Source organism: Hyperolius riggenbachi, chromosome 2 (genome assembly GCF_040937935.1).
Source record: "Hyperolius riggenbachi isolate aHypRig1 chromosome 2, aHypRig1.pri, whole genome shotgun sequence".
NCBI classification, from domain to species: domain Eukaryota; kingdom Metazoa; phylum Chordata; class Amphibia; order Anura; family Hyperoliidae; genus Hyperolius; species Hyperolius riggenbachi.
This window is the reverse complement of record NC_090647.1, coordinates 47,411,095-47,437,700: the sequence shown is the minus strand read 5'-3', so window position 1 is coordinate 47,437,700 and position 26,606 is coordinate 47,411,095. Positions and strand designations below refer to the sequence as shown.

General features: G+C 45.9%; 3 non-coding genes across 3 annotated transcripts; 2 read left to right on the top strand and 1 right to left on the bottom strand.

Moving 5' to 3' along the window:
- Positions 1 to 827: 827 nt before the first annotated feature.
- TRNAP-AGG (transfer RNA proline (anticodon AGG)) lies at positions 828 to 899 on the bottom strand. Its single transcript has one exon. It is a non-coding gene; the product is annotated as a tRNA-Pro (tRNA).
- A 1,952-nt stretch (positions 900 to 2,851) lies between these two features.
- On the top strand, positions 2,852 to 3,015 carry LOC137554740 (U1 spliceosomal RNA). Its single transcript, XR_011027485.1, has one exon. It is a non-coding gene; the product is annotated as a U1 spliceosomal RNA (small nuclear RNA).
- A 12,896-nt stretch (positions 3,016 to 15,911) lies between these two features.
- Positions 15,912 to 16,075, top strand: LOC137554776 (U1 spliceosomal RNA). Its single transcript, XR_011027520.1, has one exon. It is a non-coding gene; the product is annotated as a U1 spliceosomal RNA (small nuclear RNA).
- Positions 16,076 to 26,606: the final 10,531 nt, after the last annotated feature.

Here is a 26,606-nt window from a genome sequence, read left to right as displayed (position 1 = left end):
CATACTTACCTCCCATGTAGTCTGATCATCAATCTCTTTCTCCTCTCCTGCGTCCCATTTGTCCACTGTGATCAATGGAATTCTCCGTCCTCCATTTTGAAAATGGCCATTACCCCATAACAGCTTCCTGGTCAGCACACTGTTATGCTGGGATTACACGGTTCGTTTTTATGGTGGCTATACATGGTACAATTTTTTCATCCAATCTTACCATTTCTATGTAGTATAAGGGTAAATTAAGTGAATTTACTGAAAGGATAAATTAGGCAGTTCCCTTATACTACATAGAATTGGTAAGATTGGATGAAACAATTGTACCATCGAGTGGCAAAAATGATCGAGAACCGAAACACACAACAGAAACGAACAGTCTATTCCCAGGATAAAACTGTAATATCACCCATTTGAGCCATAGGGAAACATGGACATTACATTGCACATTCAGTTGTAACTGACAGCTGCTGATATATAACTGACAGCTGCTGATATATTTTCAGTTCTGACAAAATGTTGTCAGAACTGGAAGGGATCACTGTAAGAAGAAAATGGTGAGCTTCTGAGAGGAACTGAGGGTGAGGTTAGTATGTAATATTCATTTGCAGCCATGTCATGTGTTTATTTAAATAATTTTACTGGCTTCAGGTCCCCTTTAAAAAAAAAAAAAAAAAAAAAAAAAAAGCTGATAGTGTGAACCAACCCTGAAGGAGAATAATTTCAAAGGCACACAGACAACAGTAAAAACCCCAAAATAAGTTCTAAATACTTTCTACACCTTACATTGCTAGAATATTGTTTTCTCTAGAGCTGGACTGTAATGTGGCAAAACAGGGCTCGTCCGGGATTTGAACCCAGGACCTCTCGCACCCTAAGCGAGAATCATACCCCTAGACCAACGAGCCAGCTGTGAGCAGATGTTCTCTGGTGTGTATGTGTGAGTGCCACATCAGCACCGGGACAGCTGCAGGGTTACAACATGCAGTGTAGGAGGGATGGTGGGGCCTGTGACAACCACAAGAGGGAGACGAGAGAGGATCAACAGTAAAGAGGGAGAAAAGTCACAATACATTGAGGTCTGCTGCTTCCACTCAGATACTTGCATATGGCTCCAGAGCAAAACACACTTTGAAAATCAATCCTTTTGTGCTTAAAGGGAATCTGAAGTCAGAGGGATATGGAGGCTGTCAGAATTATTTCCTTTTAAGCAATACCAGTTGCCTGGCTGGATCCTCTGCCTCTAATACTTTTAGCCCTAGACCACAAACAAGCATGCAGCAGATCAGGTGTTTCTGATATTATTGTCAGACCTGACAAGATTAGCTGCATGCTTGTTTCTGGTGTGATTCTGACACTACTGCAGCCAAATACATCAACCGGGCTGCCAGGCAACTGGTTGTTATCAAATCATTTGCATGATCTTGTTTTGTTGTGAGTTTCCGTATGTTCTACCTTGTATGTTAACCCATTTATCTATTGTGCAGCGCTGCGTAATATGTTGGCGCTTTATAAATACAATAAATAATAATAATAATAATAATAATTGTTTAACAGGAAATAAATACGGCAGCCTCCATATACCTCTTAGAGCTGATGCACAGCAAGAGGGCTTCTGAGCGCTTGGCTAATGTATATGAATGGGATGAATCCCACCAGAGCGATGTGATTTTCTCCCAAACGCGAGTTCTGCAGCATTTCTGCGCTTTTCTGAGGTGGTTCAGCCTCAATGTTACGTGTAGGAAAGTGGAAAATCGCTCTGAAAAGCGCTAGAAAAGAGGGTTTTTTTTTCCCCCAAGCGTCCCTCAGAGAGGATCAACAGAGAGAGGATCACAATCTAATCCCTAGATCTAATAATCTAAGATTAGCTGCATGCTTGTTTCTGGTGTGATTCAGACACTACTGCAGCCAAATAGATCAGCAGGGTTGCCAGGCAACTGGTATTGTTTAAAAGGAAATAATTGTGACAGCCTCCACATCCCTCTCATTTCAGTTCAGTCTTTTATGGGTCCAGAACCATCCTGCCCCAAAGTGGTTACATTAGACAGTAAATGGTATTTTGACTAAAAATCAAAAACATTCTCCCTTAACTGTGCAATCCTTCATAAAGATGAGCAATTGAAATGTAGTTGTACCAGTGGTTGTGCTCAGGGGCGTAGCAATAGGGGGTGCAGAGGTAGCCACCGCATCGGGGCCCTTGGGCCAGAGGGGCTCTCCCTCAACTGCAGTATTAGCTCTCTATTGGTCCTGTGCACATAATAATCACTTCTATAGATACTTTGAATAGTGGTAATCATTAACAAGCTATTTCCCATCCCCTTCTTGCACCTCTGACACTGTAGTTGCCATTGGCAGGTTTTGATGCACCATATCAATTGTTATGTATAGAGTGCTTGCGGGCCCCATTGTAAAACTTGCATCGGGGCCCACAGCTCCTCAGCTACGCCACTGGTTGTGCTTCTTATTGGTGTACTGAGAGACACTGGCTGCAGGCAAGCTGCTGAGCTGCTGAGCTGCTGAGCTGCAGAGGAGGCATAGAAAGACTACAGTATCGCTCCGCATTGTCCTACAAGTCGCTCATCCTTAAAAGGAGTTGGGAGTGGCTGCCTGAGTGACGTCACTTTATTCAAATATGTTGGCTGCTGCAGTGCACTCTGGGAGAGATTCCTGTTTACGCTGATTTCATGTTTGAGGCTAATTTATACTTATTGTCAGAGCAGCAGGACTTTCAATTATATGAGGATGTAGCCTGTGTGATAATATAATGTGGAAAAAATAAATTTGTTTCAAGTCATAAAGTCTCCCTGTGTTGAGCAAGCAGTGCTGAGACCAGCATCCTCCCTCCATGCGATTCCAACTCATACTTACCTGGCAGGGGAGACACCATGATCACGAAGGTGGTTCTCCCAGGGTGAGGCTCATCCATTGCACTTCGGGTGGGTTGACCCCTGCGATTTCCCCAAATGCGGGAAACTCGACTGCATAATTTGTGGTAGTGGGGGACTGCGTTCGCGCTTTCCCCTGATCAATGCTGGTTAACGATAGAGGTGGGAAGTTCAGATCTTTTCAATGATCTGGATGATTTGAATCGGATCATTGAAAAGATCCGGATCTTTGATCCGAATCTCGGATCATTTTACTACCAAAGCATTTGTGGGGTGAAATGACTAGCAGGACAGGAGAAGGGGAGGGGGGTGGACACACAGAGAAGGGGAGAAGATGGACAGAGGGCAGGGAGTGGACAGAGAAGGGAGGAGGGACGAGCAGAGAGCAGAAATGTTTGCTTGCACACAATACCCACATGCTGCAATCATATGCTTTACATGTATTTCACCTATATGTTCATCTGTATACTCTGAATGCAAACATCGCACAGTGAAAGAAAGCAAAGCATTCCCAGAAGTGAAGTGCAGCTGTTTAGAGCAGTGCAGGAGGATTATATTGCGCTGCAATCACAGGGCCTGCAAAGTAACTGAGCTGTGCTGAGCTGAGCCAAAAGATTCCAATGTGTTCACTGTGCACAACTACGGAACAGACAGCCTGTAATGAGCAGCACATTATAGCCAGTATGTGTGCTCTACACATATCTGGCAGTGGCACCCATGTCCCCTCTCTCTCATCTACCTGTCTCCCTGCAAGGCTGGCTCCCATCCAACAGAGCGATCCATCTCGGCTCTGCTTCCAGGAACCTGCTGCCCGCTGAGAGGGGGCGTGTCGCTCCTGGCCCCGCCCCTTTTGCGATCCGAATCACTCATTTTGATGATTCGGATGATTCGACTCACAAAATAGATTCGGATCAAAGATCCGAATCGTTCATGATCCGGACAACACTATTATACTCTGCACCTAGGGGAGGGTGTATAAGCAATTGGAATTTGATGTCCATGCCCTAGAATGTTATCTCTTCTATATGAAACAAACTGTCGCAATTATATGAACCTCTGCACTACGTCTCGGTTCAGGAAAGAAAAAGCAATAATTCGCACATCTTCATGTTTGTAATAAACTGGTGAAATCAAGCTATGGTAATTGGCAGATGTTCTCTAATTCAACATAAGCTTGTCTCTGACCAGTAATTGGTTGATTGGTAAACTGTGCCATGCTAAACCAGTGGCTTTTCAGTCTGGGTTAGAACAACTCCAGGGATGGGGCTGGGTGTGGTAGATAGTTCTAAAGGGTAGGGGCAGCATGACCGAAAGCTCTGGCTCTTTCTTCCCCTCCACTGTCAACCTCTTGAACTCTATCCAATGACCCAGTATCCCCCAACCTTTAGGTGGCTGTGGTTCCTGATACACTGCCTATAGAAACGCTGTTTTAAATGTATTATGTTAATGCTGCTAGTATTGTGTTTTCTGTTTATTTATTTTATTTACTTCCATTCTGAGCTGCATTTGTGCCAAACCCAATTCCGGGCATCACCCAGTCATGCTTGGCGTGTAAAATGTTTCTGTTTAAGCGTACATGGTATTTTGGTGGTGTGGCTTTTTGCTGCAGGGTGATCCTAATGACTATTCCCCCTCCGAGTTGTCGCAACTCAGAGGCAGAAGTAATTTGGGGTCCGGCAATCACCGGGGCCCCTTAATTACCCATACGCGGCGTGCGGACTATAGCATTACTGATCTAGTCCTGCCAAGCTTCAGCGCTATGTGACTTCGCATCAGGCGTCAAAAAGCCCTGCTTTGCTAACAAAGGCTAGGCTCCATGGAGGGTGGGGGGTTACACTTATGCACCAGGGGGTTTAAGCTGGGCAACACCAGGGGGTTGTTAAAGGACAACTATCGTGAAAATCTTAAAATTGAAAGTACATGTTAACATATATACATAAAAATTACATTTTCTGCAGAGTAAAATGAGCCATTGATTACTTTTCTCCTATGTTGCTGTCAATTACAGTAAGCAGTAGAAATCTGACAGAATCGACAGGATTTAGACCAGCTCATCTCCTCATGGGGGATTCTCAGTGTTTTTCTTTATTTTCAAAATGCACTTAGTGAATGGCAGTTGCTTCCTTCAACTGCCAAAAAAAAGTGTGCGGCGAGCAGGGAGGCTGGCCAGCATCTTTGTATAAATCTTTTTCAGAGAGTGTCTTTATAAAGAATAAAGGCCATGCTGAAAATCCCCTATGGAGAGATGGACTGGCCCAAAACCTGTTGGTTATTTCAGATTTCTAACTATTGTAAGTGACAGCAACATAGGAGAGAAGTAATTTATGGCTCATTTTACTCAGAAAGAAACATTCTTATTTGTATGTGTTTACATTTATTTAAAATTTTACACTTTTTCGCGATAGTGGTCCTTTAAGGTTCGGAACCATTGGTTAGAGGTTAAGGACAGGCACCACTGGGGGGTCTTAGGGTTAGGCACCAGTAGAAGGGAGTGTTCAGTGTGAGAGCAGGGTTAGGTTAGGTACAGATTACCGATATTTTACGATTATACATCAGCAGTAGAATATCAGTCATTTTTACCAGTATTCTACTAGCGTCCATCTCTGGTGTCCTTTTTACCTGGTGCCTTTTTTAACATCCATGTATCCCTCCTCCCTCCCCCATTCAGTGTTGCCTAGTGTCTAATGGTCCCCACTCCCTCTCCCATACAGCATCCCTGGTGTCTAGTGGTCCCCCTTTACTCTCCCATAGGGCCTGATCCAATTCACTTTTTCCTTAAAGTGGACCCAAATTAAAAATACAAGATTTCAGAAATAAAATGTATTTTCTAAATTATAATAATAGCAGCTCTTTTTCAGCTGCATGATGACAAATATAAAATATTTTACATTTATTGGAGGAACCCCTCCCTTCCTTTCAAATTGCCGGGACAGAATCCGGCAAAATGCTGGAGTAGGTAGTGTCCGGCAAAGGAGGAATTGCTAATGGCTGCCACCTGTATAACCCTAGTTATGAAAAGAGAAGGGTGAAAAGCATGCACTGAAATGCTCATAGGCTTGAAGGAGTGTTTATTTATCTTTGTATGTGTCAGAGTGGTGCAACTAAATATTTTGAATGAAAAAAATGTTTGGTTTGGGTCCGCTTTAAGCGATAATTTCACATCTTATCATGAAATGCCCCTTTAAGCCACCAGCAGGCAATAGAATAATTTTGACAGTACACTTCACCTAATTTTACAATTGTAGAGTGCTGAAAAGTTGAACAGAAGGTGAAAAATTATCTCTTAGGAAATAAAGAGAATTGGATCGGGCCCATAGAGTGTATTTGGTGTACCTGCTTCCCCTTCACAGGTTTTGGATGTCCCCCCTCTACTATCCAGTGTACTTGGTGTCCAGTGGTCACCATTCCCTCCCCATACAGCATTGGAAAACTTTGCTTTTTGGCATTTTTTTATTTTGATTAGACCAAAATTATTATAAAAAGATAGTAAACCTCCCTGGCGGTTAATTTCTTTCTATATTTATGGGTCTAAAAGCGGTATATTTTATTTTTTTTTCCCCAAGAATTTTAGGCCTCCAATTCTTAAGTCATAACGCACCAAAATATGTCAGAATAAAGGTCTTGTAGACATCCCGCATATAATAAAAGACTAGAATCCAAAATTGTTGAAATAATTACATTTATAAATAGACTTAAAAAAATGTGAAACTGTACAAATAAGGCACCAGACTATACAGTATGTATTGTATTTTTCAGACTATAAGACGCACTTTTTCTTCCCAAAAAGTGGGTCGGTGGGGGTGGGGGGGGGGGGGGGGTCAGTGCGTCCGAATGTACAGAATTTGGACCACAGCAGAGCCAGCGCGAGTCCATCTTCCATAAAAGTTAATGCTGACAACTGGTCCCCGAAACAATCCCCGCAGCAGCGATCTGTAATTCAGCCAGCGCAAGTCCATCTTCAAAGTTAATGCTGACAACTGGTCCCTGTACAATCCGCGTGGCAGCGATCCATGCAAAGCCAGTGTGAGATGAGAATACTGATAATAGCCGTTAACAATATACAGCCCCGCTCAATCCCCATGGCAGCAACACCTAATGCAGAGCACAGCAGAAGTGTAATTACCCATCTAGCCGGCGCGTCCTCCTCTCTTCAGTCTTCAGCCAGTGCAGTGTAACGCTTTCAAACACAGCACCGGCACGCTGCAAGTCCTGTCTTCTCGTTACTTCCTGGTGTAGTGCGCTTTCTCTGCCTATTGGCCGCGATACATCATCATAACTAATACATCTCCGGCGTGTGGTATTTTTGGAAACAGGGAATGGCACAGAGGGCGACATCACAATCTGGGCAGGAGAAGGGTGAATTCCTTTCAGACTTTTTTCTATTTGCTATCAGTCTTAGGCGGCAGGCAGAGAGTAGTCAAAATCCAGGCAGTGGTCTGTGCAGGCGGCAAGCAGAGAGTAGTCAAAATCCAGGCAGTGGTCGGTGCAGGCGGCAGACCGAGGTTAATGCAGGCAGAGTAGTCAAAATCCAGGCAGTGGTCGGTGCAGGCAGCAGGCAGAGAGTAGTCAAAATCCAGGCAGTGGTCGGTGCAGGCAGCAGGCAGAGAGTAGTAAAAATCCAGGCAGTGGTCGATGCAGGCAGAGAGTAGTCAAAATCCAGGAAGTGGTCTGTGCAGGAGGCAGGCAGAGAGTAGTCAAAATCCAGGAAGTGGTCTGTGCAGGAGGCAGGCAGAGAGTAGTCAAAATCCAGGCAAAAATCAGTAACAATAAGGCAGATCAGCAGAAGCAGTTGACTCAGAAGCAGTTGGGAACCAAATGGCTATATTCTTGGCATCATGTGCATTCAAATGAGCTTTTCTGCTATCTCTGCCATGGCAGTCATGTGACACAAGATAATTCAAATTACAACTTGTGATTAGAGACAAATAAGGAAGTATTAGGCAGTCTAAACTCTCTACATACAGGGCGCATTTCTCTATATTTACCTTCTGCCCTGTGCAAGAGATCAGGTCCAGAGGGGGATTAGACAGGCTAAATGATCTACATACATAGAGGATGCATTTCTCTGTTTGCCTTCTGCCCGGTGCAATAGATCGCATCTAGATGGGGGATTAGACAGGCTAAACATTCTACAAGACAGGCTAAACACTCTACATACATACAGAGCGCAGTTCTGTATGTTTACCTTCTGCCCTGTACCAGAGATCATGTTCAGATGGGGGATTAGACAGGCTAAACTCTCGCGGTGTGTGCAAGACTGCACTTCTCGGTTTCCCTTTTGTCTTGTTTGTGCTTGAGTTCGGGTCCACTTTAACTTCGGCGCCACCCCCCATGATGTCACGCTGCTCTGCAACGCCGCCGATTGGCCACCGGGATCCAGGCAGCAGAGAGGAGCAGGGGATCCTGGTGGCCTGAAGGTGTGAGCCCTAGAGTCCCACTGGGCAACACGGATCGCATGCGGGACCCAAAAGCTGCTATTTTAGCGCTTACCGCTCCCAGCTGCTAATCTACGCTCAGGAATACCGCCATGGGGGGGGGGGGGGGTTTGAATGTATTACTCTTGTTAACCTGCCTGGCGTTCTATTAAGATCGCCAGGCAGGCTGCGGGAGGGTTTTTTTTTTATAAAAAAAAAACTATTTCATGCAGCCAACTGAAAGTTGGCTGCATGAAAGCCCACTAGAGGGCGCTCCGGAGGCGATCTTCCGATCGCCTCCGGCGCCCAGAATAAACAAGGAAGGCCGCAATGAGCGGCCTTCCTTGTTTTGCTTACATCGTCGCTATAGCGACGAGCGGAGTGACGTCATCGACGTCAGCCGCCTCCGATCCAGCCCTTAGCGCTGGCCGGAACTTTTTGTTCCGGCTACGCTGGGCTCAGGCGGCTGGGGGGACCCTCTTTCGCCGCTGCTCGCGGCGGATCGCCGCAGAGCGGCGGCGATCAGGCAGCACACGCGGCTGGCAAAGTGCCGGCTGCGTGTGCTGCTTTTTATTTGAGCCAAATCGGCCCAGCAGGGCCTGAGCGGCAGGCTCCGGTGGTACTGGACGAGCTGAGCTCGTCCAGACCGCCCAGCAGGTTAATAATACTAATAGTGTTATTAGTATGACTTTATATTGCGTTAAAGGTTGGTTATTCATTCATTCAATTATTAGTGTGTAAGGTATTAAATTAATTGTTTTTATTTTAGGAAGCCATTAATATTTTTTATTTTTTTATTATGGAACTGTCTGTTTTTGTTTTTCCTGCAGCCTTTCCTCTCTTTTTACTACAAAGTACTGAAAAGAGAACAAATCTGAGCACAAGTCTCTCCATTTCATGGGATAACCGTAAAACATTGACAAGTTCAAAACCCTCACTTATTTAATAGTGAAAAAAAATGTTTATGAACTTCCCCTACTACAAATAATGTGCCTTTAAAGATTTTCACAAAAACCCCTCCAGAAGTAGCACCCTACAAAATGTATTAAACAGAAGTGCATGTTTTGGTGGGTATTTTATTAATATAAGTTAAAAAAAACAAACAAAAAAAACATGGTATGGCAGAATTTAAATAGCATGTCATTACTTATTATTACTAGGCATTCAACAGTATCTAACTTGGGCCCATATGCAATTAACTTTTTCACCTGAGTTTTCTCCTAGGAGATAATTTTCATCTTCTCTAAAAACAACTTTTCATCATTTTACAATTTAAAAGTACCCAAAAGTTAGTGAAAAAAGTACTGTCAAATTTATTTTGAGTGTTTTCTTGCTTTCAGGTGGTTTAAAAGGCATTTTATGGCAAGGTGCAAAAATATCACCTACCGTCTTTCCCCTAAAATAAAACATCCCCCGAAAATAAGACAGGTCTTATATTTTAAGCAAGCTTGAAATACAAGACATTCTCCGAATATAAGGCCTAGTTGGGCCGCACAATGTGTCCACCTCCCCTTCGCTCCCTCCCTCGGCAAAGTTGCGAGCGGAGCATTACCGTATTACAGCAGAAGGAACTTACCGGCTTCCGACATGCCCGCGTTAGCGTCTTTCCTCAGCAGCGTCCAGCTTCCTCTCCCTGGCATCGACTGCTCTAGTCATGTGACGCACGCACATCCGCGTCACATGACGTGAGCCGCCGTTGTCAAACAGAGGAACCGGGCGCTGCTGAAGAGAGACGTTATCGCTGCTACGTAGGAAGCTGGTGAGTATCCTGTGCTGTAATGCCCGCTCGCCACTCTGCAGAGGGAGGGAGGGAAGGGCTTTACTGGGCTGGGGATGCAATTCTGTAGCCGAGGGGACCTACGGTAGTCCAGGGCAGCACATCAGGGAGGGAGGGAGGGAAGGGCTTTACTGGGCTGGTGCTGCTTTTGCCGTTCTGGACAAGGTCCCCTCGGCTATGTACCTGCAGCACATCAGGGAGGGAGGGAGGGAGGGAGGGAATGGCTTTACTGGGTTGGGGGCTGCCACTGGGGAACAAAATTGTAAGCCTGTAACGATCGGTGAAGCACAGAGAGGTCTGATTACCGGTGATCTGCAGTATCACGGGGAATACAGACGTATACCAGATTATAAGTGATCTGCAGTCTCACCGATAATCAAATATACTAGCTAACCTCTGTTCACCTGAGTAGAGTGTAGTGTTTTGGTGTAACAGTAACAAGCCTCAGCGCAGTCGGAAGTACTGCGCTGTTTCCTTCCGCAGATCTGGACTCTCCAAGACGGGAGGAGTCAGACTGATAGTAGGAAGGTTAGTCTGAAAGTGACACTCAGGAGGAGATGCCACTGACAGGATGGGGAACCGCCTCCAATAGTGAGGTCGGTTCTCGAGGTCGGACAAGCCAGGTCGATACACACGGACAGATAAGGTACAAGATCAGGAGGCAAAAGCAGAGTCGAAGTACAGGCAAGGTTTGGCAACAGGGTATCAGATATATCAAGGTACAAAATCAGGAGACAGAAGCAGGGTCTAGGACGAGCCGGGGTTCGGCAACAGAGTATCAGAGATATCGAGGTACAAGATCAGAGTTCAGGAGGATAGTCGAGACAGGCAAAGGGTCATAACAGATAATCACAATCAAACTAGTACTTTAGCTATCAACAGAATCTAGCTAAGTGTAGGATTACAGCTCCAGCTGGTCCCGGCACACTTGCGGATCTGACTACGGATCTGAGTGCTCCCACGTATGTGATCGCACGCCAGACAAGGAACAAGTGAACAGCCAGCAGTATATATACTCAAGGACCTTTCCAGGACCTCCCTAATTGCTGGACCAATGAAAGTTGTGGAAAATGTCAGCTGACCAGCCTGGTCAGCTGACTACTTCTGGCTGTTATATAAGCTCTGTCTCTGTGCGCGCGCGCGTGTCACTCTGAATCCACCAGAACTGTCTTGCAATGTATCTTGAGCACCACGTGTGGGGGTCGCTTCCAATGCGGATTCCGCCGTTTTCAATGCGGATTCCGCCGTTCCCAATGCGGATTCCACCGCTCTGCCTAAGCGGCATGCAGCAGTTTTTCCGCGTTGTGACGCCCTGCTGGACGCGGAAACAGCCGCCTCACCTTGAGAGACGGCGGCTTTTCCGCGTTTCCTTACAAAGCTCTCCCCGAAAATAAGACCTAGCATGATATTTGGGGCTGAAATTAATATAAGACAGTGTCATATTTTCAGGGAAACACGGTAGGAGAAAACTTGGGTGAAAAAGTTAATTGCATATGGGCCTTAGTGTCTTTTCGGCACTCCACAAAAAAAATTATGTTTCTGGAAAGGTCTTCACAAAATTAAAACACTGGTCACTCTATATTATTTTTGAACTTCAATTTTTCACATTGATCACATGAAAACAATATGATTACGTAGAAGTACAATGGTTTGGAGGGTGTATTGTAAATTTGAATTCATAGATTAAAAAAAAAACACCTTGTAAAGAAGTGTTTAAATAGCTTTTACCTTCATCCTTGTATAAATTCAACAGTATGTTTTATGTGTTTATTTTATTCAGTTTCTAGTAGAGGATACTGAAGTAGCCACATCTCACAGTCGGAGCCTGAGGAAGGTCTTAGCTTGAAATCTTAATTTTTTAAGTTAGCCATTAAAGAGAATCTGTATTGTTAAAATCGCACAAAAGTAAACATACCAGTGCATTAGGGGACATCTCCTATTACCCTCTGACACAATTTCGCAGCTCCTCGCCGCATTAAAAGTGGTTAAAAACAGTTTTTAAAAGTTTGTTTATAAACAAACAAAATGGCCACCAAAACAGGAAGTAGGTTGATGTACAGTATGTCCACACATAGAAAATACATCCATACACAAGCAGGCTGTATACAGCCTTCCTTTTGAATCTCAAGAGATCATTGTGTGTTTCTTTCCCCCTGCAGTTCTCATGCACTGAAGTTTCAGGCTGCTTGTTTTTCTCCTGCAAACAGCTTTGCCCTTGTCTGTAATTCTTCAGTATGTGAAAGCCCAGCCAGCTCAGAGGACGATTTATCCAGCTTGTAAAAGATAAGAGAGAAGAGAGAAGCTGCCCTAATCTAAATAATACACAGGCAGTGTGCATAGAGGGGCCTGGAAGGGGGAGTTCATAGCAGAACCACAACACTGAAGAACTTGGCAGCCTTCCAGACACAGGCCGACAAGTCTGACAGGGGAAAGATACATTGATTTATTACAGAGACAGTGATAGTAGAAAGTGCTGCAGTAAGCCAGAATACATTAGAATAGCTTTTTGAACTTGTAGGATGATAAAAAACAGGATGCAATTTTTGTTGCGGAGTCTCTTTAAATGGTATCTCCTACTTTTGAAACATTCTTCCTTCATGGATAACTAACACAGTACAATACTCTACTGCTGAAATAAAGAGAAATATAAATGAAATGCATTTGTAGTTGTGCTTCTTGCTAGAGTGATGTGTGGTCTGTAAATGTCAGTTAAATATATCATTTAGGAGACACACAGTGATATTTGAGAAGTGAAATTAAGTTTTCTTGGATTTACAGAAAGTGCGCAATAATTGTTTAAATAAAATTAGGCAGGTACATAAATTTGGGCACTTTAGAACTAATTATTGGAACTGAAATTGGCTTGGTAAGCTCAGTGACTCCTGACCTACATACACAGGTGAATCCAATTATGAGAGAGTATTTAATTTTAAGGGGGTCAACCTCCTCTTTTAATTTTCTGAGAGTTGTTGAGACCCCCCTGTGACTACTCTTCAAATGACCTGAAGAGAAAGATTGTTCACCATCATGGTTTAGGGGAAGGATGCAGAAAGCTGTCTCAGAGATTTCAGCTGTATGTTTCCACAGTTAGGAACATACTGAGGAAATGGAAGACCACAGGCTCAGTTCAAGTTAATGCTTGTGTGACAGACCAAGAAAAATCTCGGATAGACAGAAGCGATGAATGGTGAGAACAGTCAGTCAACCCACAGACCAGCACCAAAGACCTGCAACATCATCTTGCTGCAGATGGAGTCACAGTGCATCGTTTAACCATTCAATGAACTTTCCACAAAGAGATGCTGTATGTGAGAGTGATGCAGAGGAAGCACAAACAGAGCCACTTGAGGTATGCTAATGCACATTTGGACAAGCCAGCTTCATTTTGGAATAAGATGCTGTGGACTGATAAAACTAAAATTGAGTTATTTGGGCATAACAAGGGCGTTATGCATGGAAGAAATAGAACACAGCATTCCAAGAAAAACACCTGCTACCTACAGTAAAATATGATGGTGATTCCATCATGCTGTGGGGCTGTGTGGCCAGTGCAGGGACTGGGAATCTTGTCAAAGTTGAGGGACGCATGGATTCCGCTCAGTATCAGCAGATTCTGGAGACCAATGTCCAGGAATCGGTGACAGAGTTGAAGTTGCACTGCGGCTGGATCTTTCAACAAGACAACGACCTAAACACTGCTCAAAATTCACTAAGACATTCATGCAGAGGAACAAGTACAACATTCTGGAATGGCCATCTCAGTCCCCAGACCTGAATATAATTGAACATCTGTGGTGTGAGTTAAAGAGAGCTGTCCATGCTTGGAAGCCATCAAACCTGAATGAACTAGAGATGTTTTGTAAAGAGGAATGGTCCAAAATACCTTCAAACAGAATCCAGACTCTTGTTGGAACCTACAGGAAGCGTTTAGAGGCTTTAGAGGAGGATCTACTAAATATTGATTTCAATTCTTTTCTGAAATTTATGCACCTGCCTAATTTTGGTTAAACAATTATTGCACACCTTCTGTAAATCCAATAAACTTAATTTCACTTCTCAAATATCACTGTGTGTGTCTCCTATATGATATATTTAACTGACATTTTTTATTGTAACAACCAACAATTTATACAGGAAATTCTTGACCATTAACCACTTGAGGACCCACCCTTTACCCCCCCTTAAGGACCAGCGCTGTTTGTTGTGATCTGTGCTGGGTGGGCTCTGCAGCCTCCAGCACAGATCAGGGTGCACGCAGAGCGATCAGATCGCCCCCCTTTTTTCCCCCTTATGGGGATGATGTGCAGGGGGGGTCTGATCGCTTCTGCGTGCTGGCATGTTGCGGGGAGGGGGCATCTCAAAGCCCCCCTCCGCGGCGAAATTTCCCCCTCCCTCTCCTACCTCCTCATCCCCGGTGATCGGGGCTGCACAGGACGCTATCCGTCCTGTGCAGCCAGTGACAGGACGTCCCCTGTCACATGGCGGCGATCCCCGGCCGCTGATTGGCCGGGGATCGCCGATCTGCCTTACGGCGCTGCTGCGCAGCAGCGCCGTACAATGTAAACAAAGCGGATTATTTCCGCTTGTGTTTACATTTAGCCTGCGAGCCGCCATCGGCGGCCCGCAGGCTATTCACGGAGCCCCCCGCCGTGAATTGACAGGAAGCAGCCGCTCGCGCGAGCGGCTGCTTCCTGATTAATTAGCCTGCAGCCGGCGACGCAATACTGCGTCGCTGGTCCTGCAGCTACCACTTTGCCGACGCGCGTTATGAGTGCGCGGTCGGCAAGTGGTTAACAAGGCTGCCCAAACTTTCACATCCCACTGTAGTTGTGGAGCAGATCTGCCAACATCAAACCAACAAATGTTAATTTAAGTAATAATTTCAATGGCCGACAGTACATGATTTTCTTACTATCCACATATTGGCTATCATTCATAAAGCATTTCCGCATGCGGAAATGCTTAAAACAGCTGACTTTACCGAACACTCAGCAAAGTCAGCATTCATAAAGGCTCTTTCCGCATGAAAAAAATGCCACTACCGAGCAGAGTGATAAATCACCGCCTTGTGCGGTGATTACCGGAACAAATATAGCAAAATGTTAATTCATGAAGATCACCGCAAGCGGTGTGAGGTCGGGAAGTACCGCTCCCCCTGATGTGGCGATATCAATGTAAGTGAATGGAGACACACAGACCTCCCAGGCAGCTGCAGCAGAGCGGAACACAGAGAAATGTATCAACTCGGCAGCTTCCGTGTCTCCGCAAGCCTACCGCCTGCCTAGTTCGGGGAATCTCCGCACTGCTACCGCACATGGATACTTGTTTATGAATGCCCACCCAGAAGTCTAAAATACCGGCAGCGGTGTTTTCCCGCATTGATTCCCCTTACCGACAGCTCCTTTAAGAATGATAGCCTTAGTCATTAAAGGTTCAGTGTTTGTTGGTTTGGTGTTGGGAGAATTGCTATGGTAAGATGAGCCCTTAGCTGCAGGGAAGCTGCAGAGGAGGCAGGGAAGGGCTACAGCATTACTCCCAATTGATGTACAAAACGGCCTCTCTTCCCTAAAAGGAGTTGGGAGTGGCTGCCTGAGTGACGTCACTTTATTCAAATATGTTGGCTGTTGCAGTGCACTCTGGGAGATATTCCTGTTTACGCTGATTTCATGCTTGAGGCTAATTTATACTTCTTGTCAGAGAAGCAGGACTTTTAGATTTGTATGAGGATGAGTACTGTGTGAAAATATAGTGTAGATAAAATGAATTTGTTGTAGGTTACAAAGTCCCCCTGTGTTGAGTAAGCAGTGCTGAGACCAGCATCCTCCCTCCGTGCGATTCCAACTCATACTTACCTGGCAGGGGAGACACCATGATCACGAAGGTGGTTCTCCCAGGGTGAGGCTCATCCATTGCACTCCGAGTGGGTTGACCCCTGCGATTTCCCCAAATGCGGGAAACTCGACTGCATAATTTGTGGTAGTGGGGGACTGCGTTCGCGCTTTCCCCTGATCAATGCTGGTTAACAATAGATTAATAAAATATTGATTAGTTCATTTATAGTTGAAGTAGTTAAACATTGTACCGTATTAGCCATCAGTAAAAGCAAGAAGTTTAGAATCAGGCAGGGATGCTCGGATGTGCCTCATCCACGAATTTCGGCAATCCGCGTGGTTGCAAAAAAAAATCCGCATTCGGCCCCGCCGCATGCGAATTTTCGTCCGCGTCCACGCAACCACGCGGATTTTCTGCCGTGAATGGCGTAATCACGCGTGGATTCCCGCCCGGAGGCGGATTTTCTTTTAACGTTAATAACAAAGCCCCCATACATGCTACAATCCCCCAAATTGCATGGATTATCGAGGTGATAAGGGGCAACATAACTTCAACATAAAAAATCCCCCCCAAAATTTTTTTTCTAGAGAAAATGGATTTTAAAGTGAAATCAACACTTTAAATGGGGCTATTAATTGGTAATAGGTGGTTTTAAAAAGGGATATACGCGTTAAGCAGTCAAAGAGGTAAAGGCGAGTTCCAATGGCACTTGGCGGCGAAGGTACCGCTGGAGGAGGATGAGTGGCTGACGCCAAAAAGGCCCCAGAGAGGTTTTTGTAATTTTTTTTTTGCAGCAATTAGCAATGACATCGCAGCAGAGTTGTCAGTGGACACGGGCAGTGTGAACGCAGAGTGCAGTGGTGGTAGCGACTGAGTCAGGAGAAGGACTATGCGGACGGTCAGTTCAGCAGCACAGAAGGACCACGGCAACATACTGGTAGTAGTAGTAGCAGCACAGCGTCATAGTGCTGGCCAAAAAATTAAATGCACCCGGTGACCCGGGCAGTGTGAACGCAGACAGAGTACATTGGTGGAAGCAAGTGTGTCAGGAGGAGGAGGACAATGCCGGCGGTCAATTCAGCAGCACAGAAGGACCATGGCAACATACTGGTGGTAGTAGTAGCAGCACAGCGTCATAGTGCTGGCCAAAAAATTAAATGCACCCGGTGACCCGGGCAGTGTGAACGCAGACAGAGTACATTGGTGGAAGCGACTGAGTCAGGAGGAGGAGGACAATGCGGGCGGTCAGTTCAGCAGCAGCAGCAGCAGCACAGAAGGACCATGGCAACATACTGGTGGTAGTATTATTATTATTATTTTTTATTTATATAGCGCCAACATATTCCGCAGCGCTTTACAAAACACAATAAGACGACAAGGGGAACATAGATACAACTAACAAATGTACAACAGAGTTCCAAGCAGCACAAATATTGTTACAAGAACAGTAAACATTAGGAGGATGACCCTGCCCTTGCGAGCTTACAATCTAATGGGTAGTGGGGGACACACTAGGTAAGGGGGTGGAGGATGGATGAGGCAGTGATTCTTTGCCTCTGATTACATTGTGACAGATAAGTAAATAAGGGCTAGAGAATGTTATAAGCTTGTCTGAAAAGGTGTGTTTTAAGAGTGCGTTTGAAGATGTCCAGGTTTGGAGCATGACGTACAGGCTGTGGAAGAGAGTTCCAGATAAGGGCTGATGCTCGTGTAAAGTCCTGGATGCGAGCATGAGAGGAGGTGATCAGCTTAGATGCCAGGAGAATTTCTTGGGAGGAGCGAAGGTTGCGGGAGGGACAATATCTTGAGATGAGTGAGGAGATGTATGGAGGAGACAACTCGTGGAGGGCTTTGTATGTTAGAGTCAGGAGTTTGAACTGGATCCTCTGGGTGATGGGTAACCAGTGGAGAGAATGGCACAGTGGGGCTGCATCGGAAGAGCGTGTGGAAAGGTGAATGAGGCGGGCCGCTGAATTTAGAAGGGATTGGAGAGGAGCTAGCCTGTTTTTTGGTAGGCCACAAAGCAGGGTGTTGCAGTAGTCTAGGCGGGAGATGATTAAGGCATGAACAAGCATTTTGGTGGCCTCTTGTGTGAGGAAGGGACGGATACGGAATATATTTTTGAGCTGGAAATAGCAGGTGGTGGATAATGAGGCAATGTGAGGTTTAAAGGAGAGCTCTGAGTCAAGTATAACCCCCAAGCAGCGGGCCTTAGTGGTTGAGGTTATTGGGGTGTTGTCTACCGTTATGGTTGCAATTGGTGGGGGTGTAGTTAGCAATGGTGGAAAAATCACAATTTCCGTTTTAGTCATGTTGAGTTTGAGGAAGCGGGAGGACATGAATGCAGAAACGGCACGTAGACAGTCGGGGACTCTGGATAGTAGTGAGGACAGGTCAGGAGCTGAGAGATAGATTTGGGTGTCATCCGCATAGAGGTGATACTGGAAGCCAAAAGAGTTAATTAGTTGTCCCAGGCCACGGGTGTAGATTGAGAAAAGAAGTGGCCCAAGAACAGAGCCTTGAGGTACACCAACAGACAGTGGGTGTGGAGAGGACTTGGTGTTAGAGAAGGAGACAGTGTAAGAGCGTCCAGAGAGATAAGAGGAGATCCAGGAATGTGCTTGTCGTAGTAGTAGTAGCACAGTGTCATAGTGGTGGCCAAAAAATTAAATGCACCCGGTGACCCGGGCCGTGTGAACGCAGAGTGCAGCAGCGGGAAGCGACTGAGTCAGGAGGAGGAGGACAATGCGGGCGGTCAGTTCAGCAGCAGCAGCACAGAAGGACCATGCCAACATACTGGTGGTAGTAGTAGCAGCACAGCGTCATAGTGCTGGCCAAAAAATTAAATGCACCCGGTGACCCGGGCAGTGATAACGCAGACAGAGTGCATTGGTGGTACCGTGGTAGCGACTGAGTCAGGAGGAGGAGGAGGACAAAGCGGGCGTTCAGTTCAGCAGCAGCAGCACAGAAGGACCATGGCAACATACTGGTGGTAGTAGTAGCAGCACAGCGTCATAGTGCTAGCCAAAAAATTAAATGCACCCGGTCACCCGGGCAGTGTGAACGCAGAGTGCAGCAGCGGGAAGCAACTGAGTCAGGAGGAGGAGGACAATGCGGGCGGTCAGTTCAGCAGCAGCAGCAGCACAGAAGGACCATGCCAACATACTGGTGGTAGTAGTAGCAGCACAGCGTCATAGTGCTGGCCAAAAAATTAAATGCACCCGGTGACCCGGGCAGTGATAACGCAGACTGAGTACATTGGTGGTACCGTGGTAGCGACTGAGTCAGGAGGAGGAGGAGGACAAAGCGGGCGTTCAGTTCAGCAGCAGCAGCAGCAGCACAGAAGGACCATGGCAACATACTGGTGGTAGTAGTAGCAGCACAGCGTCATAGTGCTGGCCAAAAAATTAAATGCACCCGGTGACCCGGGCAGTGATAACGCAGACAGAGTGCATTGGTGGTAGCGACTGAGTCAGGAGGAGGAGGAGGACAAAGCGGGCGTTCAGTTCAGCAGCAGCACAGAAGGACCATGGCAACATACTGGTGGTAGTAGTAGCAGCACAGCGTCATAGTGCTGGCCAAAAAATTAAATGCACCCGGTGACCCGGGCAGTGTGAACGCAGAGTGCAGCAGCGGGAAGCGACTGAGTCAGGAGGAGGAGGACAATGCGGGCGGTCAGTTCAGCAGCAGCAGCAGCACAGAAGGACCATGCCAACATACTGGTGGTAGTAGTAGCAGCACAGCGTCATAGTGCTGGCCAAAAAATTAAATGCACCCGGTGACCCGGGCAGTGATAACGCAGACAGAGTGCATTGGTGGTACCGTGGTAGCGACTGAGTCAGGAGGAGGAGGAGGACAAAGCGGGCGTTCAGTTCAGCAGCAGCAGCAGCAGCAGCAGCACAGAAGGACCATGGCAACATACAGGTGGTAGTAGTAGCAGCACAGCGTCATAGTGCTGGCTAAAAAATTAAATGCACCCGGTCACCCGGGCAGTGTGAACGCAGAGTGCAGCAGCGGGAAGCAACTGAGTCAGGAGGAGGAGGAGGACAATGCGGGCGGTCAGTTCAGCAGCAGCAGCACAGAAGGACCATGCCAACATACTGGTGGTAGTAGTAGCAGCACAGCGTCATAGTGCTGGCCAAAAAATTAAATGCACCCGGTGACCCGGGCAGTGATAACGCAGACTGAGTACATTGGTGGTACCGTGGTAGCGACTGAGTCAGGAGGAGGAAGAGGACAAAGCGGGCGTTCAGTTCAGCAGCAGCAGCAGCAGCACAGAAGGACCATGGCAACATACTGGTGGTAGTAGTAGCAGCACAGCGTCATAGTGCTGGCCAAAAAATTAAATGCACCCGGTGACCCGGGCAGTGATAACGCAGACAGAGTACATTGGTGGTACCGTGGTAGCGACTGAGTCAGGAGGAGGAGGAGGACAAAGCGGGCGTTCAGTTCAGCAGCAGCAGCACAGAAGGACCATGGCAACATACTGGTGGTAGTAGTAGTAGCACAGCGTCATAGTGCTGGCCAAAAAATTAAATGCACCCGGTGACCCGGGCAGTGATAACGCAGACAGAGTACATTGGTGATAAAACGAAAAAAAACGAGAGCCCGGTATAGTGTAGTATGTATTGGAAGATGTAGGGTAAATGAAAAGGTAAGTACTATATAGGCAGGTGGGGAGATTAGACCTGTCCCCACTCAGGATTAAGATGTCGCTCTCTGAAAGAAGAAAAGGGTGCAACGCCCTTCCACCAAGGGTGAAAAAATCGATGTAGCGTAGTACAGAGGCGCCAATAGGATAAAACACACTAAAAAGTTTAAAAATATTCGGGTGGTGGATCAACCAACCCAAAAACAGACACAATGCTGTCAGTATAGTCAAACAATTTTTTCATATACTCCAAGAACAACTGCGACGCGTTTCACGGGCAAAATCCCGCTTCTTCAGGCATTAAACAACTGGAGTATCACACTATAATGCAAATGACAGAGATAACACCAAATCAGAACGCTGCATGTGTACACATGTACATGAACATTAATGAGATTGGTATAAAATATTGCTTATAATATATTGTTTGGTGTAGTTGACTTTTCAGAATATATTCACATATATCCAACAGTGTGTGGGGGCTTAATATGTCAAGGGTAAGGTGGATTGTGGTGGTAAGTGAAGTGTGGAGGCTTTAACTTGGGGCAAAGTGAGGGAACAAACTATCAATTGCTTCGTGTAGTAACAGGTAGGGGAGTTAAAACAAAAATTGCTGGGCATAAGGTGGAAAAACTGAGTATGTCATGGGGAAAACCGTGGGGTGAAACATTAACCAGCCCTGTGTAGGAAAAAGTATTATTATGAAGTTTCTTACCAGCTCTAGGTCCCGATCAGGTTTGGCACCTCTGTAATAGTCTGCCTGCTCGGGACCTGTTATGTAGTAGTGTTGTCCGGATCATGAACGATTCGGATCTTTGATCCGAATCTATTTTATGAGTCGATCATCCGAATCATCAAAATGAGTGATTCGGATCACAAAAGGGGCGGGGCCAGGAGCGACACGCCCCCTCTCAGCGGGCAGCGGGGTCTTGGAAGCAGAGCTGAGATGGATCGCTCTGTTGGAAGGGAGGCAGCCTTGCAGGGAGACAGGTAGATGAGAGAGAGGGGACATGGGTGCCACTGCCAGATATGTGTAGAGCACACATACTGGCTATAACATGCTGCCCATTATAGGCTGGCTGTTCCGTAGTGCTGCACAGTGAACACATGGGAAGCTTTTGGCTCAGCATAGCTCAGTAACTTTGCAGACAGTGTGATTGAAAGGCAATATAATCCTCCTGCACTCGGCACTAAACAGCTGCACTTCACTTCTGGGAATGCTTTCTTTCACTGTGCGACCTTTTCTTTCAAAGTGTACAGATGAACATATAGGTGAAATATATGTAAAGCATATGACTTCAGCATGTGGGTATTACGTGCAAACATTTCTGCTCTCTGCTCGTCCCTCCTCCCTTCTCTGTCCACTCCCTGCCCTCTGTCCATCTTCTCCCCTTCTCTGTGTGTCCACTCCCTCCCCTTCTCCTGTCCACAGACCTGTCCTGCTGTTCATTTCACCCCGAATGCTTCCGGTAGTAAAATGATCCGAGATTCGAATCAAAGATCCGGATCTCTTCAATGATCCGATTCGAATCATCCGGATCATTGAAAAGATCCGAACTTCCCATCTCTATTATGTAGCCGGAAATAGATTGATCGGAGGGATTGCAGGTGGGGAGTGGGCGTGGCGACTGGCCGTGTTGCCTGGCCAATGGTTGCGGCGAAGAGGTGGGAGGTTGGCGGGGGAGAAGGTCTGAGCTGGTGGAGTGGGATGTGTTTAGTGACGTGGATGGGAGGTTTGTGCGAAGCGTCTTGCCGCCAGGCCCACCGCGCACGCGCACCCGACGTCCATAGGTGCCGCGCATGCGTATATGCGGGCAGGGTCACGTACAGCGCACAGCGGCGGGGAGCGGCCCGCGCGCATGCGCCGGAGGCAGCAGCGGCCATGTTGGGTTAGGGAAGGTTGGGAAATAGTATTGAATTGTGTAGTGTGGGTATTCAGAAAAGAAGAGGGGGTAGAGTGAACTGGGGGACACACGGGGTGAATATTCACTGTAGTGGGGATATTTAAAAGGGAAAGTTGGGAGATTCTGGACGTTTTGTGTTGGAATGCGGTTTCACATTCTGTTGTGGGGGAGCGCTGCCCCCTAGTGTCCATGTTTGGAATAAAAGGTGCATATGTCATAATATAAGACATTTTAGTTAGGTTGTTTGTATGTATCCCAATTTTTTTGGGGGGGCAGTTGTATAAACCAGTAAAATTGTAAAATAGACATATAAAAGAAGATTAAAAACAGCATGTGACAACAATGCATGTATATAATAAAAGCAAAAATGTAGCTCATAAAACAATTCCTATGGATAAAACTGTAAGCAGTAGGGATAAGTGCGTATACAATATAAAGCATAAGCACTGATGTGAGACATGAAGTCATGTACAATACGCGATAACGGATCAATCCTGAACGATAACCATTTGTAGTCGATACATAATATATAAGGTATAAAAGATTGATAAAATTCTCTGTGAGAAAGCTGATAAAAAGAGAGCGCAGATTAAAAAGAGAAGTCTGTAATTGTTTGAGGAGTGAAGCTAATAGATTTTCTCCAGTACTTCGTTGAGACCGTCCGGAGTTAGCGTTTTGAGAATTTGTATCCAATACATTTCTCTCTTTTTCAGGGAGTCAAGGGAATTCGGAAAGTGGTGCGGAATAGACTCGATAAAGGTGATGCGGAACTGTGCAGGGTTGCTGTTGTGATGTGTGGAGAAGTGGCGCGATACGCTGTGTAGGGGGTAGTTTTTTATTATATTTCTTTTATGTTGTCCCACTCTGCTTCTAGCAAGTTGGGTGGTTCTGCCCACGTACTGTAGCTGGCACGGACACGAGATGACATAAATTATGTATTTAGATCCGCAATTGATTGCGTCTTTAATGTAGTAATTAGTATTGGTGATTGGGGATGAAAAAGTGGATGTGTTGAGGACAAATTGGCATGCTGAGCATTTCTGATGGTTGCATAGGGCACTTCCAGGTGTTAGGGTGGTGGGGGGATGTGTATTGTCTGATGGTGGCTGGCGTAACCTGCTAGGGGCCAGTAGACTGCGGAGGTTAGGAGCGCGTCTGTATGTAATAGCTGGTTTTGTGGGTAAAGAGGGTCTCAAGTGGGGGTCTTGGAGGAAGATCTCCCATCTTTTGTTCAGGATACTGCGAATAGAATGGTGTTGGTAACTGTATTTCGTAATGAACCGGGGCATGTCTTTAGTTTCTGTGTCGGGAGGTGGTGCTGGAGGGTTGGGGGTTTTTGCTTTTCGGTGTGCGTCTCGTAGGAGTTTTTTTTGGGATATTTACGGTCCATGAATTTTGTTGTCAGGATTTTGGATTGAGTGTTATACTGTTGGATATCTGTACAATTACGGTATATTCTTCTGTATTGGCTATACGGGGTGTTTTTGGTCCAGGGGCGGTGATGGAATCTGCGGTAGTGTATGTAGTTGTTGGCGTCGACGGGTTTGAAGAAGGTTTTGGTTTTAATTTGATGTAGATCTGTATACAGGACTAAGTCGAGAAATTCAATAGAGGTAGGATTGTGGTGGGAGGTGAATTGTAGACCCGCTGGGTTGGTGTTCAGATAGTCAATGAATGAGGGGATGAGAACCGGGGTACCTTTCCATATGAAAATCAAATCGTCTATATATCTTTTGTAGAATATAATGTTATTAGAAAAGGGATTGTCGGGGTGTAATTTTATTTGTTCTAGGAGTCCCATGGCCAGGTTAGCATAGGATGGGGAGAACGAACTACCCATGGAGACTCCGCTGACTTGATGATAGGTGGATTCCTGGAATGTGAAGATATTGTTATTGAGAATGAATTCAGTGCATTGTATTAGGAACGATTGCTGTGTTGTAGGCATCATAGTGTTGGATCTGAGGTATTGTTGTAAAGCTGTGAGTCCGAAGGTATGTGGTATGTTGGTATAAAGGGATGTGACATCGCAGGTGAGCCATATGTAATCGTCTTGCCAGGGTATGGACTGTAGAAACTGAATGAGATGTTGTGAGTCTTTGAGGAAGGAGGGTAGGGCCTGGACGTGGGGTTGTAGGTGTGTGTCAATGAATCGGGATAAATTGCTGGTAACAGAGTCGATTCCGGAAATGATTGGTCTGCCTGGTGGTTTGTTATTATTTTTGTGAATTTTGGGTAGATAGTAGAAGAAGGGGGTTTTGGGCTGGTGGTTAATGATGAAGTTTCTCTCGTTTTTAGTAATAATATTATTGAGTAAGGCGTCATTGATGAAGTTTTTGAGGGTTTTATTTATTTCCGGTGTGGGATCTGAGCTTAGTAGTTTGTAGTGTTTGGGGTTATTTAGTAATCTAAGGGATTCATCCAGGTAGTCTGCCCTATCTAGGATGACTATCCCTCCTCCCTTGTCCGCTGGTTTGATGACAATGTCCAGGTTATTACGCAGGGTTTTGAGGGCTGATTTTTCTAATGGAGTTAAATTGGAGGTGGAGAGGGTATCTGGGATGGTAAGTTCTTGTAGGTCTTTTAGTACTAGGGAATAAAAAGTATCTATGTAATTACCCTTGGAGGCAGTGGGGTAGAACCGTGAGCGGCCTTTCAGTTTGGTATTAATGTATTTTTCTGTTTCAATTTCTGCTGTATGAATGGAAACGATGGGAAACATATCATTATTGGTGATGATAAGATTATTGGAGTCGGATTGTGGTGGGGTATTGAATTTTTTTCATGGCAAAGTGTCTTTTGAGGGTAAGTTTTCGTATATAGGTATTGAGGTCGCTGAACAATTCAAATAGATCGGACTGGTTAGTGGGACAGTAGGATAAACCTTTTTCTAATAAGTTGGATTCATGTTTGGTAAGGGTGTGACTAGATACATTGAAGATGCTTCTTCTAGTTTCTGTGGTGGGAGATTGAGAATTGATGGAGTGTGGGGCTGTTATCGTTTGTTTCTTTTTTCTTTTGCCTCTATTTCCTTGTTTTCTGAGTCGGATAATTGGCGTTTCAACTTTTTTAATGGTTGTGGGAGGGATCGGGTGGAGATCGGGCTGGGCAATTGTGTGGAAAGGACGTTCTGTGTAAGGGAGGCTGGTAGTTCTAAAAAAGAAGATGTTAAGGCCTGGTTTTGTGGTTCATTGGAGTCAGTGCGTTGAGGGATTTTCGGTATAAAGAAGTTGGAGATGGTGGCTTGAAGGTGTTTGTTTAGGGTAGGGCTGGAAGGGGAGGTGGAAGGGTCTGATGTGGTGGGGGAGTTGGGGCCAGAGTTGTATACACTGATTTGGGATAGTTTGAGGTCGTTGTCGGTATTGTTGATGGCTGGGTCTACGTGGGGGGAGGAACAGTCCTCCCTTTGAGGTTCTGGTGTGTGGGGTTTGGGTAATGTAAGAGAGGCAGGGGGATTGGACTTAGTGAAATTGAAACTTAGTATCTTTGGGTTTGTTTGAATTGGGTTCCGGTCAGCCACAGTATGTGGGTCCTTGGTTTGGGGTTTGGGAGTTGGCCGTGGTTTGGAGCGGGGGGGACGTATTGTTTTGGTGGTGTTTTTAGAAGGGATGGTGTTCTTGTATACGAAACTGTTGGGTGGTGGTGCTAATTTGGAGAAGGGGATGGTATTGGTTGTCTTCGTGTGTGTATTTTCAGTGTTGGTGGGTGGTGGTGGAGGTGGTGGGGGAATATCCCCGTAATTTGAGGGGAGGGGAGGGTGTGGGTATGGTGGGTAGGTGTGTGGTGTGGGCTTGTGAAGGGAGAGACTCATAAGGGGTGGTGGGGGGAACAGTGGATACGTGCCAGGTGATGGGGGTGCCGGTGGGTGAGGTGTGGGTCGTGGTTTCCGTTCCCTTTCCCTGTGTTCGGCATAGGCAAGTCGGTCCCGGTTAAGTTTTTTAATTTTTGTCTCTGTGGTGTCAAGTTCAAATCTCTTGACCCTTGTTGTGAGGTTGGATAGTAGGGGGTGATATTGTGGATTTGTGGTATGTAGGGATAGGAATTTTTTGCATTCAGTGATTGTGGGCTGTAGTTCTACAACTAAGGACTTCCTCTTTTTAATGATCCTCTCCATGATCCCCTGTGTACAACATTCTAGGTAGCTGTAGAATT